This window comes from Crocodylus porosus, unplaced genomic scaffold, assembly GCF_001723895.1.
Source record: "Crocodylus porosus isolate Cpor-Errol unplaced genomic scaffold, CroPor_comp1, whole genome shotgun sequence".
NCBI lineage: Eukaryota > Metazoa > Chordata > Crocodylia > Crocodylidae > Crocodylus > Crocodylus porosus.
The window spans coordinates 5,158,966-5,172,109 of record NW_017728942.1 but is presented as its reverse complement, the minus strand read 5'-3'; positions in this window follow the sequence as shown (position 1 = coordinate 5,172,109).

The window sequence follows — 13,144 nt, the reverse complement described above, 5'->3', positions numbered from 1 at the left end:
TTCCATAAGCCTGGGTCCATAAGTTCTCCTCCTTGGTAACTCAAGGAGATTCTCCTGTGAAAGGTCTCTGTCCTGCTGCCATTGATATTAGTGGCAACACTATAGCTGTCTTCAGTGAGATAATAACATTTGGGATCAGGATTAGGTACACCCTTTATTATAGCAGCATCTGTTTCATCCTCCAGACATGAACTAGAGTCAGAAGACAGTGGTCATTCCCATGGGGCATGGATAATGTACAAAGATTGATTTTAAAATGCAAGCAGCGTGCCAAAGGAAAGTGGGGACTAGATTCTGATCAAACACTGTGCAGTCCAAGGGGGAGAGTTCAGCAAGACGGCCAAGCAGGCACTGGGGAGTTGACCATTTAATGTTGTACAAGCTGTAGAAACCAGTGCTAACAAATTATTTCAACAAGCTGTGTGAATGAACAGGGCACTAGCTCATGTTAGGCATGGGGAAAAGAAAACTCTTAGAATTTGCCCCCCCATTTATCAGATGCTGTTGGATAAATATAATCAAATCTTTTAAACCCATTGCAGATTTTTCAGCACAAATGGGGTTGTTTCAATATCAGGTTATGTATGATGCTTCTTAATCTTCTAGCAAGTAACTGGCCTAGTGCTATGCAAACATTTGGGGTATGCAGTGGCCTAGTTGGATGATGTCTTGATTTATGGTAAACCATGGGAAGAACCCCTACAGCACCTGAAAGCAATCTTTCAGCAACTCAAGGAAGCAGAGTTGACTTTTAACTCCCCGAAGTGCTCAGTAGGAAAGTCGGAAACCAGATATGTATTTAAGACATGCTGTAGGGTGAGGGAGTCATGAAACAAGAGATATGTAAAAGTGGAGGCTATTAAAATACACCCATTAACAACTACTAAATGGCAGGTGAGATCTTTTCTGGGTATTGTGGAATATTGTTGGAAAGGTATTTCCCATTTTGCAACTCTGGCTGCTCCATTAACTGATCTCACTGGGAAAAAAAATCATCTAATAAAATAAATAGGATTCTACGATGTGAACTAGCCTTTCAAGAAGTTAAACTGGTTTCTAGAGATCAAGTGGTTTTGATGAGTCTGGATTTTTTTTCAGACATTTGGTGTTGAATTTCAATGTCATGGATCTTAGCCTAGGCTCAGGATTAGACCAAGGCTGTAAAGGGAGCAAATGTCCACCTTTTTCTCCAGTTATAAACTGTCTGGTACCTGAAAAAAATCAGATGCCTCATCATAGGAACGCAGAGTCAAATAATAAGAAGCTGCTGGAAATATTGAAATAGCAGTTCCTTGGCAGGAAAAATAGACCAGACTGAATCACAGCATTTTAGGAAGTTAAACACCATGAAATATACAACTAAATGTCACCTTAGTGGTACTTGGCCTTGCAAATTTATTTAAGCTTAGCATGGTCAGACTAAATTTGCCAGTATAAATTTTTAGTCCAGAAGCATTAAGTACAAGGGAAAAATCAGTTTAAGTAATGGAATTTATACTGGTGGGTTGAATCCAACACAGATGTTCCCAAATATGTATATAGAGTTTATTTATTTTGCATATGATTCTGTCGTGATCACAATGAGAATCATATTCACAATTTTATGTCCAAATTTTGCAGGCAGCTGATTGCCTCTGGTGTGGTATTGTGCAGATCCAATAGCGTTCCAGTAAATCAAGACGATGGGATTCAGAAGTGATGTGATTTGAAGTTTGAAAAGGGGCGCTACAGTCACAGTTCAGAGAGCTAGTCCATCCTCATCGATGTAACGATGGGCATGCAATGTAGACTTCCTCCTTGTGGTGCACCCTGGATAACGCTAAATAGTCTGCACTGAACTGTCCTTTGGATCTCACGGCCAGTGATCATGAAGACAAATGAACATCAACAGTTCTTCACAGAGCTTCCAGACCTGTAACACTGGGACCTCACTGTGCATCTGCCAACTCAATATAGAGGGAGAATAAAAAATGACAATAAAAAATATAATGGTAGAAAAAAATGGAAGCAGAAAAGATATTGCAGTGAAGCGTCAGTAATTCCAAGTTCCAGAGTGCAGAGGAAAGCCTGGACTGACCCTTAATCGCATCCCCATCTCTCAGGCATGGAAAGGCCCAACTGTTCACCACGATATACAACAAATGAGGGGTGCAAAAAATCGCTCATGCAGGAAATGTAAAATGTTGTGAAATGCATTCCCTCTGTAAAAACATCCTTTGCAATTCTTCTGTTCCCTTCCGATGCTGACCATTTTCAACAGTAAAAATGAGGGGGCACAATTGTCAGGAACGTAGGTAATCTTTGTCCCTTGGAGTAAGTTGCAGTATAGGCCAAAAGGAAAAGAGTTCAAATGTACCCAAGAGACAGGAGTGAAGCAAGTAGAGAAGAGCGATACATTTCTGGCAAGAATGCTTCCAAGGTGCCGAGAGAAGACTTGCACTGAGGAGCGTTGAAGAAGACAGGTGATTGCAGAGACGGCAGCTCCGATCTGAGCATTGGTGGCTTCAAACTAAGCTAAGCCCTCGGCTTGGGAAAATGTCATCTTGTTCACTCGCAGTGGTCCAGTAATTAGTGCCTTTCTAATGCCTCAGATGTCTTTTGTGAGATCTCTGCGTTCAGGGACTAACTCTGACTGATCTTTAGCCCCCCAGATACCATCAGAGTGAAGTGACTGGGATTTTAGCAGCAATCACTCTGCAGTGTTTGATGCAACTGCTTGAGCAGGTTCTGCTCTCAGTTCTGCCTAAGAAAGCGTCATTGGAAGTTGGTGGGATGGCTCAGCAGAGTAGCAGAAAGCTCCCCAGCCTCCAGCCCATCCCGATGCCAGCCGTGTCTAGCCGTTCCACCGTCTCATACAGGCATTCCCCCCTTTTCTCTCTCTTTAGCTGTTATTTTATTGTCCTTCTCCTGAGCATTTGTGGAAGGAGCAAGAGGGAGAAAATCTAAGATTAACCCCTTGTTCAGCTGGGACCAGGAGCCCTGCCAGATTAATTTAAAGGCTGCCTATGACACAGAGGTTGGTTTGGCTAAGACCCAGTTGAGGGAAGTAGAAGAGGCGCTTTTATCTCGGGGGCACTGACTTGCGAAGGATGGGGTTGAAGGAAAAAGAAACTCAGGGAACTTGTCGCCCTCTGAAATCCTCAAACTGCTTCTTCCCCCTGGGCGCAAGGAAGGCCGTGCTGCCATGTTGTTTTTATGCATAAATGTGGCCCTCCATTATACTTTTGCAGACAAAAGTTTAAGTCACAGAAAAATACCAGAAGTAAAAACAGGCCTTTTGGATATATTGTGTAGCAGCCAAGCCACCAACCCAGGGTTTTGCATGTCTTCTTCCTACTAAACTTCAGACTTCTACCCTGAACTCAGACACAGTGTGACGCAACAGTGCTTTCAGCACTGAAGATAGGGTAATGCTGGCTTGACAAGTGAAATTAATTATTGCATTCCATTAATTTTGCATCATGCACCCAGCCCATCGCAGCTAGGACAGCCCTGTGAAAAACAAATTCACCACATTGTACTTGAATATTATTTTTGGCTGTGGGCTCAGGCAGCCTGCTGGGGTCCTCCTGTACAGCCTGGCTCCATCGTGGTTTCTGTGCTAGCATCAGCAGAGCAGCTGCTGTCTTCAGAGAGAGAGGGAGAGGGATGCCTACCTCTGGGGCCTCAATAAGGTGGCTAGGGCTTTGTCGAAACCTCTACATTCGAGCACCATGTAAGAGGGTGACAGTAGCTCTCACTTTCCATTTACCTATTTATTTGCTACTGCCAAGGCACTGTTTTTAGCCTTTCCTGTTTATTTTCTGTCTTTGGCATTGGAATATGCCACGGAGATGGAGATGTCCACTGCGGTGAAGTGACTTGGATCAGCCTGAGGACAATGAGAAGTTCCCAAAAGGCCTCCCTGATGTTTGTGCAAAACGTTTGTGCGAAATCACTGGCACCGCAGCACTTACCAACTGCAAACCCTCATCTGCGTCTCTCCAGCCTTCAAGCAGAAGGGGTTAATGTGACTCAGTGTGGAGTTACGGCCCAGCCCAAATGCTGTGCTGAAATATTAGCAGTGAGTCAGCCCTGCTCCCTGCGGAGCCTGCTAGACAGACAGAAAGTGAAGGCCCTACTTAGCAATAACATGATTAGGATTAATTTTTGGGAATTTTCCATATGAATAGGGTTATTTTGTGGCACTGGCCCTACAGTAGGTAGGTAGGTTGATGACTCAGGGCTATTGTTGTCATATACGATGAGTTTGTCAAAACCCAGTTGGCTGATCTAGAATTTTTGGACTTTCTAATAAGCCAGCGTTCCCTAACTTTCTGCTCTGTGGCTCGTTTACAACAGGCTAAGGGTTTGCAACTCGCTTTGAGCCTCGAGACCAGGGAAGATGTCAGCGATTCCCATGGGGTGAAGCCCTGAAGGCGCGTGCTCTTCCTATGCAGCAAAGAGCAGAGTCCACAAAATGCCCACCTGCATAGTCCACAAGGTACTAACCAAGTGGATTCCCCCAACAGCTCCTGAGTAGCCGGTCCATATGGCAATACCTGCTTTTTACTTTAGGGTCTTTTTTTGGCAAATGATACTTTGCATTAGAAGAAGCACCTCTTCTTTCCCCTGCCGTATGATGGTCTGCACTTAGGATGTACCTGAGGGTTGTTGCTATCTCTGTTCCCTCCACCAGTTATGTTCTTTTCTGAAGAACGAAGTTGTGCTGCATTTTTCTGAGCCCACTGAAGATAACCTGGACTTGCCTCTCATTACTGGTAAGGCCCTTTTTGGGCCCTTTCTTACCATCAGTCTCCAGGCCTTTGCTGACAGTGCCGAGTCATCCCAGTTATCTATCTGGAGCATCCACAATCATCTCTGCAGCCGACGGAAATACCTTGGCGGAGTTCAGATCTCGGCTGCACAGTGGATGTCTGTGGTATGCATCATTTCTGTCTCGTCTCTTGACTTGCGTGGTGCTGTTAGGCTGCTCATTTGGTGCAGGAAGAAAGACAAGGAGACCGGTGACTGAGACAAAACCAACTATACAGGCAATTTGTAAAGTCTTTCTGTGACTGTTAGATTAAAACAAGGAGGAGGACAACGCATCTGAGTCGATTCAGTGCCGGAGAAAGACGTCAGCCTGATAAACCTTCTGTGCTTGCCACAGAGCAGTCTCCTTACTTTGTGTTTCAGCTCTGACCTCTTGGGAGCACCCCTAGAACTGAGAGAGGAGCTGAGCTGTCGTATCGCGTTCAGCCCTTGACCTCTCGGCCGAGGAGAAAGTTATTTCTTTCCGCATGTACAGTGTAAACAGGAGGCAATGACAGTAACCACTGGGAAGAGAAAGCACCAAGTCCAAGAGAGCAGAGAGTCCTAGGGCTGCTTGACAATTTTCTGTCTAAATGGATTTTCAGTGGAATACTGGAGTTTTGCTTAAAAGCTATTTTTTTTGGGAAGGTGTCTATTTTTGTTGGAAAATGTCAACTTTTCATGAAAAAAATAAAAAAAATAAATGGAAAACCAGATAGTGTTTTGTGACTGGGGTATTTCCCCTGCTTTTTTTGACAAAAATAAAAAAAATCTTCTGAAGGAAATGTCAATGAAAACTATTTTTTCCCCTGTTTATATTGAAACTGCCCTCTGGAAAAAATAGTTTGCTGATCAGCTCAGGCCTGAAACCCATCTGTGCCGGGCGCTGGTGAGATTCCTCACAGCATGGGCGTGAGTGCTGGCGTGCAGTAGCTGTGCTTCCCTTGAAGAGGACGCTGTATACCCAGTCTCATCTCAGTCTGCTGGGACCTGGGGGAAGAGATTGCTCTAGATACCCCTGTGGATAAACTCCTCCCCGCGACTGGCTACGCTGTACTGTAACCACAGCAAGAAAACCATGTTACTGGTCACTTCTCATCTGAGGATCTCAAAGAGAATTACATCTCAGTAGCAAAGTAGGTGTTATTTCCATTTTACAGCTAGGAACCTGAAATGCCGCGACTTGTTCAAGTCACATGGCGATTCAGGGAATGAAACGCACATTGCCTGATTTTTCCTTCTTTAAACAGGAAACTTCCAGTTGGAGAATATGACCATGAAAAGAATAAAAACAGTAAACAGGCTGATCTTCCCAGTATCAGACTTTGTAAACTAAATTCAGTGTCATTGGACTCTAAAAGCAGAAAAAGATGCTTTTACCCAATGGATAGAACCGATCCAAAACATTGAGCAGAAGAATGGCCATTAAAAAGGCAATTTAACCAAAACGAAAGCATTTCACATTAACGTGCCGACTGAAGTGAAATTTCATTTGGAAAAAAAGTCTCCTTTTAGATCATTTCATTTTGACGTATTAAATGTTCATTGTGTGATATTTTATATTCTATCTAATATAGTACGTATTATAGTTAACATTTACTATGACATGATTTGATAGTAATGAGATGAAATGGCTTAATTGTTCCAGTCTGAAGTATTACAGAATTGTTATCCTTCTGGAAATGTTCTAATTTGGGCTTCATGTTCCAGTCTGGAATCATGCATTTCAAAATGCTGGAATTTGCCACAGGACAGAAATTCTGTTTTCCGCCTGCCTTTCATAGCCAGGCACTGGCTTTGCCCTGGAAAAACCTACTGCCCCAGTGCCTTCTGCAACATTTATCACCTTCTAATGAAGTACCAGATACTGCTCTCGATTTGCAGGTTTGAAAAGGCATTTTACAGAATGTGCTGATGCATTCGTTAGACATCTCAGTGCACGCAGAGCACAACACAGATGAGAACAAACCCTGCAAACAACTATGATAAAGTAACTGCCTTTCCTCTCAGGACACCACATAAATCTCAACAATCCTGCCTAACCACTTAGAAAAGCATGTGCGCAGCTCTAATTAAGGCCTGCAGTGTGGGATGCCGCTTACTACTTGCACAAGCTAAAATCCACCAAAGCCCCTGACTCACATGCCCTGCATATGTGGCACCCCCATTAAAATCAGGAGAGGGCAGCTTGCAAGATCAAGGCTCAAATGGTTCTCATTACGTCTTGGACCCAGTTTACAGACCATAAAGTGAAGCATCCCCAAGGAACCCCGTTTATCATTTGACTTGTTGAACCAATGTGTACAATGCCAGGCTGTTTAGGAACGTGGGTCTCCTGGGGAAGATAGCTACTTCTCCTTGGGGAGATGCCTTATTGCATTTCATTGTTTTCACTGAACCAAGTATGATACATTTAGAGGAAAACCAATTTTGCAGTGGTTTAGAGGTGTGGATCTTCCAGTGAGAGAAAGATGCAGGTTTTGCAGGCGGATGTGTTGTTGTTTGGAAACTTTAGAAAAAATGATTTATTATAACTCTGAAATTGATGGCACGTATTGTTTTATGACATTTAAACAGGGAGATCATCATCATAAACTGCATTTGAACATCTCAGTTTGGCAGTACTGTCAACACAACTCAGCATGTGAAATCCATTATCAGGTAGTTTTGGGGGATCATTCATCCACTAACTGGGTATTTGCTGTAACTCTTCGACTGTAACAGGGTGCCTTAAACCTCTTCCCCATGCACATCAAGCTTGAAAACATAGCTAATAAAGGCCAGATGGTTTGAGGCTCCATCTCACACCCCTAATATTGATGGGAACATTCTGGAGGGAGTGGATTTTGTTTAAATCTTCGCCTTGTGCACGACATGATGATAACCACATTTTAGCTTTTTGCAGCATTTGGTGCTAAATGGATTCAAATGTTTCCTGGATCTCTAGCAAATGAATTAAGTGCAGGCTGAAAAAAAAATCAGCTTTATTAGGAAACGTTTTACTCATCATGAGACATCTCTGTACTTCATTTCTGACAGCTGGACATTCCCTTCAGAACTGAATTCCTCTAGACATTTTTTCAATCATTCACTGTAAAACTGCATTTGTCTTTGCCAAAACATAGAAACCCATCAAAGGCCAAATTTGGGCCCCTTTGAAGTCTACGGGATTTTTGATATAGACTTTAGTGTGTTCAAGCTTTGACACAAAATGACCAGTAGGGAGAATATTGCAGTTTCAGGACAAATGACTTCCACATCCTAATGCTATTTTACCATTTAAACTGTACTACACTACATTACAGGGGCCATCTCCATCCCCTCTTGCAAGGCCTAGTAACAGGATGGGTTAACGTCGAAAAGAATCCTGCTGTATGTTATGGAGAGCAAAGATCTTTATTTAGGAGTTGCCTCAGTTGCTAAATGCTGGACTCAGTCTCCGTGGACGCGTCTATACCAGATGCTACATCGCTGTAGCAACACACTATGGTTTCATAGCACCAGCAGGTGTAAACTGTGATGACACAGCCCGTTGCCATAGTGATGCGCTCCCTTGCTATAGCGCATCACTACGGTGACATAGCAGCTAAAAATACCGATGCACCGTCGGCACGGAGCAGTCATGGCTGCTACTGCATCGTCATTTAGTACGTCCCAAAGGAATTGCTAAATGACGGCGCAGTAACAAGAGTGTCGTAGGGGCACGTGTGGATGTGCCCAACTGGGTCATTTTTAACAGGATCTTTGAAGCCAGTTCAGTTGAAAGCTGGAACTAGACAAAACTGATTTATTTTCTCCACGTATCTTTGGTACAGTGATATTTTCCTGGGTTACCCATTTCTTTGGCTGAAATCAGACATGGTGTCCTTCTCTTGTGTCATGTTCTGCAGTATTGCTGGCTATGCAGAACATATACATTGAAATGCAGTGGAGAGAACTTCTGCCAGGGAGGTGTGTGCACCTGGCAACAGTCTTGCAACCATCTGGTCTAGGAAGAGATCCTTATAAATTATATGGAGCCCATGCACCATCCATTCCGCCCAAGCAGCTAAAGCTGTAGGACACTTACAGAACATTTATCACACATTGGTAGGCTAACACACGGACATTGTACTCTATTGTCTCTTCCTATTTATTTCACACAGAACCAGTGAGGGCTGCATTTTCTGGGAAAAAAAAAAACAGCCCCCATTTACATGGTGCTCAGAGGTTGCAACTTGCATTGAGTTTCACGGGAGTGAAGGGTCCTTACCAGCTTGCAGGATTCACTCAACAAATTGTGAATTTGGGTCTTATACGTGCACCTGGAAATTCAGCATGCACAATCTTCTACGATCTCAGCTCATACTAGATGCGTGCACTGACTGTGCAGACAGGCACTTAATTGTCTTGTATGAATTGCTGTAGAGAGGCTTGAGTTCCAGGGCTCAGATGTGGATTTGCACTTTTCCAGATTTTAAAGCTGCAGGGCACATGCTTTTTTCTTTTTTTGTCAGAACTCCATCTCAAGCTAGATGAGTAAAACACGGCACGCTCGGATTGTGCTGGAAAAATTTAGACTCCACGCTTGGAACGCTGGAGGAAATGTGACCCGGAGTGACTTAGCCCCACCTCCATCACACATGACAGAAGCAGGAGATATATGTAAAACAATCCCCCTAGGTCTGTCCTAGAGGTGCACATGTTCTTTGTCGTTCCCAGAAAGGATAAAACTGTAGCTAGAGTATTGTCTTTGCAAGAACTATGCTTTTATCTTCAGCTGGGTCTCTCAGTGGCTTGTGTTTAACTAACACGTAAAGGGAATTTTGTTGGAAGTCTGCTGGGTCTTCTTGGAAATGAAGAGACTATATTGTTATTGCACTTTCCTGCTGCTTGCGTATTTAAATTGGCAGTGGCTTCCTCGCACAATTCAGGGACTCTGGCTTTTTGTTCACATACTTGCCCTTTTCTTGCGTGCTCTCGGATTCCCTTGGCCCGCCCCCCCGGCATTTGCTGGTGGTGTGTTCATGTGTTCAGATTGCTTTCCTCTTCACTCACGAGACCCTAAAGTGCAGGCAGTGCAAGACACTAAACTGTAGCAACTGCACTTGTGATGAATCATTTTTAAATATAACGCTCGTTTTTTATAAAGAAGCCTGCCCTGTAGTTAGCCCCTCATAACTCATCACATAACTGGTATCATGTCAGCATTTCCCTCTTTCCAAACAAAACATTGATTCTGCTATAATTGGATAATGCAAGAGTACTGTAGCTGCTTTGGTTAAGATTTCACGATCAGGATCCGTTTTTATTTGCAAGCTCCAGATAGATGTTTACTTGCGTACACGGGCGCACTTCCTCGAAGAATTGATTTTTAGATCGGAACAGTTCACAGTTAGGGGTGGTTGTAATTTGAGAGGGCCTCAGGCAAACTCTCCTCTGGCCAAGATTTTAGCTAGACACCAACCCATTAAACCTTATTTGAAAGACATGACTTGGAAATACTTTACAATCTTTTATGGTGCTTAACTGTCAGTGAAGACTGGGAATGTTTTTCAGCTGTAGCCAAGAGACTCTTTTTGTCAACTCGGGGAACTGAAAGCTCTTGGTGTTTGAGGTCTTCCCTGATTTATCCCTGATTTTTATTTCAGTTCAGGAAGCTGAGAAAGTACAGTTCTAAGGCGTTCAGTTATATTTAAACTACCTGCACACAGTGCGAGGTTGGGTTTCAAATGAAAGATCAGAAGTGCAACCACTCTACTCTAGTCCCTTGGCATGTAGAGATACTGAATCCACTGGGCTCTGTATAATGGGTGCGTCTACACGGCGCACAGGTAGATTTCACTGTAGTGATGTGCTAAAATGGAGGAGTGTGCCACTACAGCAGTATAGCTGTCGATCATGTGTAGACCCACGTGATCGCTATGTCGCTATAGTGCCCTATATGGCAACACAGTAGCGCATCATTATGTCACCGTAGGGCGACGTGTAGATGAGCCTTGTAATTGGGAAATTATTCTGATTAGTGCTAAATTCACCTGCTCTATAAAATACAGAACAAGACTGGTGATCGAACGTCTTGTGATTTGTGATAATTATAAGAGTGGAAGCTTTTTAAGATCTCTCTACGCTACCACTGTGTGACCAACAAGGTATTGTACAACTGAGACATGCAGTGCAAGTACCCCAGTCTTTTATCTGAGCATGAGTTGGAAGAGATTTTGAAGTCACCGTTTGCTGGAGAAGTTGAGGTGTTTGTAACATTTAAACAGTTGCAGCCTGATGTGTAGAACCGCTTGGATTTCTGAGCCAAGCAACGGAAAGGAAACTGTAGTAATCTCTTTTACCTCTGCGTCCCTACAGGCTGTGAGACCAGGAAGAACAAAGGGCAGATGCATTTTGAACTGAAAGTCTTCCACCACTACTACTGCTGATGAAAAATCATCTGAAGATGAATGGTCTCGAGAGAAAGTGCCTTTGCATTTTTCCTTTTAATTGGGAAAAGAATAGATTTGGTCAACTCAACTTTATATTTTTCTTCATGCTCACAGACTGTATAGAGCAGGGGCGGGCAATTATTTTGGGTGGAGGGCTGCTTACTGAGTTTTGGCAAGCCATCAAGGGCCGCATGACAGACAGCCAGGGGCAGATAAATATTAATTTTCTAAATTTTTTAGGGGCTCCGCAGGCCGGATAGGATGTCCTGGCAGGCCGCGTTCGGCCCTCAGGCCACATTTTGCCCACCCCTGGTATAGAGAAAACTGTTACCAACAGAATAACTTATCCATGCAGTCCTTTATCATGCTGGTGAGCACTGACTTACACAAATAGTCTCAAAGTGGAGCCTACTCGCATGCATAAGGACTCTGCACAAAAGTTGCCTAGGCTACCCTTCCCCATTCTGCTCAGGGTCCGATTTCATTGAGTTTAAGCTCTTAGGTGACTGCCCAATTTGCATTTATACTCGGATTGGGTAACGAGGCAGGTCAGTGGTCAGGAGTGGCTATTTCCACATGTATTTTATTATTTACCATGTTTATTACAAGTTTTAAAAGGCACTAGCAGAGACTGGGACTCCAGTGTACTAGATACTGAACAAGCACAGAATAAGAGACTGCTCCTATCCTGATGATCTTACAGTCCAAGCAGACAAGACAGTGAAAAGGCTGGGGAAGGGGACATACGCAAGTTGTATGTACAGTGGAGTTGTGTGCATAAGGCAGGAACACAGGCGTGCTTGCAAAACTCCTCACTTAATTTTGCACTTTCACAACTGACCCAAGATTTTGGGTGCCATCGTGAATGAGGCTGATCCTCAGAATGTGTTGAGAACTCTCCCTCTAAAAATCTTTCAAATGCCTTAACCTGGTCTCCTAGTGACAAAGGCACCCAAAGTCACTAGAGACTTTTGACAACTAAGGCTGTTCAAGTTATTGCCAAACTGGCCCATACGTGCATTGCACAATCTTGCAAACCAAACAAGGGTACCTTTCTTTGATTCCAAGAGTCCTTCAAGGGGCAGCTGCATCCCTTGCATACCATGGACATGAATGGCTTTTATATGTTTGCTGTCTCACATGAGTTAACAGAATAGCACTAGCACAACAGCTCTTATGGGTGTGTTGAATTGCAGAAGTGTGAAGCAGAGGACTGGGCAAGTGCTTTCATACCCTTGGACAAATAAGCTCTGGCAAAGCCATCATTTGCATTTTCTCTCCAAATATAATGTCATAAAAAATTCCTGCTGTGCATTAAAAATGTGACTGATTAGTTGTTCTGCTGTATTCTGTGCTATGATTTCACCCAGTTAGGCCCACTCACCTTCTAATGAAAGTAGGAATAAAAATAAGTTTAGTGGGTATTTAGATCTGCCAGTTTAGTTGAATATCATTCCTTTTCAGGGAGAACGTCTTATAAATGTTCTAAACTCACAAGGTATATCAGCTGTTCCATGCATCCAGATTAGCATTTACCCTTAAACTACGTTTTTTGTATATAGTGAGTACATCTACATGAGATGTTAACTGTGCAGTAGCCTAATAAAGCTGCACGCTAGCATGTCACAGCACAGACGATGCTGATTGCTACTGCGTTGTGTTATTAGGCAACTGCACAGCAGCATCACTAAAAAGGCGTTTGCCGGCGCTCCCGTGCAATAACTGGTTATTGTGCATTTTCTTGGTTATACAAGTACTAAATTAAATGTGCAGTAACCACTGCACATTAGGGATGTCCGAAATTTTGGTAGCCGTTTTGTTTCGGAGGTGTTTCAGCCCATTTCAGCTAAATGGAAACAGAAGGTTCCAAAACATCTTTGAAATGAAGCGAAACCATCCAAAACGTTTTGGAAATGTTTTGGATGTTTCTTTCC